Genomic DNA, 3,607 nt, shown 5'->3' with positions numbered 1-3,607 from the left:
TGTTCTCTCCCTCCTCCCAACCTCTGAGCCAAGCTACTGAGCATCTCACAAAGTCCCCTCACCCTGCCCCCTCACCCTGTCCCCTCACCCTCCATAGTTTACAGGAAGCCTTCTTGTGATGCTGCTCCTCTTCCACCCATCCTCCCCAGGACTCTGAGGGGCAGAGATTTCGACCACCACCGCCAGCCTGCCACAGGGACACGGAAGCCAGGGAAAGGCCTTTCTTTGATTGCCTTGGGGTCAGAGTCTCCGCCTCTGCAGCTCTTTCCTCGTCCTTCCAAGCTCAGTTTAGGAACCTGAGGTTTGGGAAGCACAATGGGTCTGTGGACGCTTGTTTAGCCAAATGCAAGAGCAAGGGTGTGCCTTTTCTCTCTCTCATCCCTCAGCTTCCCCCCCCCCCCGGCCCCTGACATCTGCTGCAGACCCACCCTGATTTCTGGGGGCCCTTAGCTAAACTTGGATGGTGGGGGAAAGAGAGGTAGCATGGGAGTGGGAGGTTGGGAGGGACAGAAAGCATCACATAAGTAAGAGTGTGCAGGGCTGTGGTCCAGGACAGCCACAGCGGGTAAGAAAAGAGCTGGGTGGGAACTGTGGGTGTGACAGATCAATCACTCAATGCCTTTGGCTCTCAGTTCCCTTCCCTAGAAAAATGGGCCTCACAGGGGTCTCACCCACCTTCTGAATAGTCTCGGGACCCGGTGAGGACTTTTCTACAGCCCTTAGCAAATACCTGGATAGAATGCACACTGAGCCAATGAGTCCTGTTGCTCTTGACGGGAGCATATTGGTCTGATCGAGCCAGTTCCTTTTGTGTGAGCATTTGCCATATGCCGTTTGCCAGGATCCTGCCATGCACTGTAGATATAAAGTAGATGATGCTCCTATCACATAGCCCCTCTAGAGACACCAGCCCATAATTCCAGCCATGCCTATTGGCTCCCAGTAGATAAGGAAAGGGCTAAGATAACCCTGGGGCCCCACAGATGAGAGACAGGCACTGTATTAGATAGAGCAGACCTAAGCAGACAGAAGGGACAGGTCAAGTGTGGTAAGGATCAGAGGTAGGAGTGATATTCAGGTGATTTCTACAAGAGTAACTGAGGCGAGGGAGAGGCTGTGGTGTGGTGGGGAGCAGGGTTGAGGTGTGGGGAACTGGAAGGACCCGAGAGCTGAGAGAGAGAGAGAGCGAGCAAAAGGTGCAGACATGGCTGGAGGAATTATCTGAACCTTGGTGTCTATCTGTCTGGAGGTTAGCGATTCCCAGATGCTTAGGTATCTAAGTCCCCGTCATCTCCCACCAGGCGTGGGCCAGCTAAGCACAATCCTGCGGGTGGAGTCTGGAAACGCGCAGAGGCAGGTTGGTTTCCCCTTGTCTGTCTGCCAGCTCGGTCTTGTTGCCTTGAGGTCAGACCTATGATGATGAGCGTCAAGTAAGCCAGGTCCCCAACCTAGGGAGCCCAACCCATGTGCTGCGTGGGATGAGGAAAAAAAAAAAAAAAAAAAAAAAAGTGGAGGAAGCCGCTCTGGCCAGGGCGTCAGTCTGGCTTCTCTCCGCGGCCGCAAGAAGAAAATGCCCAGCAGATGGCAGCAGAGAGCGCATGACCAGCCTCCAAGGGATGCGTCACAGACAAGGAGTCCGTGACCTTGGTTGTTGTAAACTGAGGCCTGGGGATTTTCAGGCCGTCATTGTCAGGAAAAGGTTTCACAAGGGCGGCTGCCACGTCAGCATTCTCTCTCTCCTGGGCCCCAGGGAAGCTCCACTCCCACCCTTTCCAGGCTCCCTGGCTATGGCAGTACTCGTTTCTTCCTTTGGGGCAGGGCCACCCTTATTGTTGGAGCCACTTAAGTTTGCAGCTGTCAGCACTCGCTGAGGGTGGCAGCTGTTGTCAGCATGTGAAGGGGAGGAGGGGACGGAGGGCAGAAGGTGGAAGAGGCCCCAAGGGGAAGGGACCCCACCTGTCAGGGCAGGGTCACCCTGATCCAGGGCTTAAGAGCTGTGGAGGCTCACACTGACAGCTCACACAAATCACCCCGGACACATACTCAGACACACAATTGCATGTAGTTGTGCAACGCCCACACAGTAGTGTGCAGGGTAGCATGAGGACTCACACTCATTGTGCACACTCAGCTCACACACTTATTCTCAGCATATACTAACACACACACACACCACACCACGCCACATCACACCACGTGCACGCCACACCACGCGCACGCCCCCTGCAACTGCAGACTTCAGTGTTCTTCCTGCTCTAGCACAGGACTGTATCTCGATGGACGTTGTATTGGGACTCTCATTCTGCAAGTGCAAAAGATGGAAACTCCATTCAAGATGACTCAAACAGATAAGAGAACTGTTGACTGGTCACTAGAAAAAATCCAGGGACGGTCCAGCTTCAGGAATGGCTAGGTCCAAAGGCCTGAGTGATGATGTCATTGAGGGTGTAGTAATCTGGTCTGCTGGCTCCAGTCACACCAGTCCTGGGGACTGAACCGAGGCCCTCACACATGCGAGGCCACACCATTCTACCACTGAGTGATATCAGCCTTTCTTCATTCTCCCTACAGTAACAAAAATAGCCCCAGCAGTTCCGGACTAGCGTTAGCATATTAGCTTGTGCTCCCAGTAGAAAAGACTCCCTTGTCCCTACTCCCCAGGGACTTCAGAAAACAAACACCAAAAGAGAACCCCAGTCTCCCAAGTTGCATAGTGGCCTACCTGGGTTGTGATCTGATCCTGGATTCTGTCACTCTGACTCAGACACATCCGACCTGGGCACTGTGCCCACCACAAGGAGAGGAAAGGCTAGAGTCACTCTACTAGGACCTCGTGTACTGAATCCAGGATGGAGGAGGGGCAGTTCCTCAGAAGAAAAACAGGCATGCTGCCAAGAGGGCCACTGCTGTTCCCCAAGGTGTTGGTTGGCAAAGAAAACCATTAAAGCCAATTCCAGAATGAATCGAGGGTAACTCTGCGGAATTCTGTGACAGGAGTGTCACCTTCACATTCACATAGGTAGGGAGATCACCTGCCTCAAAAGAAAATCTATCTGTGGCCGGGAAAGGCAGGTGTGCTCAGCTCACAGTGCCTAGGAGGCCTCAGGCACTGGGGTGGCACTCAGTCAGCACGGAGAATGGAAAGGTGGTCCCTTTCAAATCTGGGGCCTCTCCCTGAACTCCTGCTCTGTCTTCTCTCAGCTGTCTCATGCATACATTCCAGTCAGGGACTGGTCAAGGGCAAGCCTCAGACCTGCAGTATAGTGACAGAGCCTCACACACTCATGGACTTTCCCAGCAGAAAGCTTTTGGAAATACTGTCCACTGAAGAGACTGTCTTTCAGTATCCGGCTCCCTTTCCACAAAGGTGGTCTTTGTTGTGTGCCTTAGGTAAAAATACCCAAAACAGCCAGGGTGCAGGGGAGGTGCACTCCTTTAATCCCAGCATTGGGGAGGCAGAGGCAGGCAGATCTCTGAGTTCGAGGCCAGCCGAGGGTCTACAGAGTGAGTTTCAGAACAGCCACGACTACATAGAGAAACCCTGTCAAGAAAGAAAGGGCTGGGTGGTGGTGGTGGTGCACGCCTTTAATCCCAGCACTTGGGAGGC

At 53.5% G+C, this 3,607-nt stretch overlaps 1 long non-coding RNA gene across 1 annotated transcript; it reads right to left on the bottom strand.

Annotated features, from left to right (window-relative positions):
• Positions 1-233: 233 nt before the first annotated feature.
• LOC115065500 lies at positions 234-2,773 on the bottom strand. Its single transcript, XR_003845276.1, has 4 exons — positions 2,723-2,773; positions 1,228-1,411; positions 731-855; positions 234-296 (listed from the first exon to the last, which is right to left on the bottom strand). It is a non-coding gene; the product is annotated as an uncharacterized LOC115065500 (long non-coding RNA).
• Positions 2,774-3,607: the final 834 nt, after the last annotated feature.

This window comes from Mus pahari, chromosome 15, assembly GCF_900095145.1.
Source record: "Mus pahari chromosome 15, PAHARI_EIJ_v1.1, whole genome shotgun sequence".
Classification (NCBI taxonomy): Eukaryota; Metazoa; Chordata; class Mammalia; order Rodentia; family Muridae; genus Mus; species Mus pahari.
Note: the sequence above shows the minus strand (reverse complement) of the source record. Positions and strands in the feature narration are given on the sequence as shown.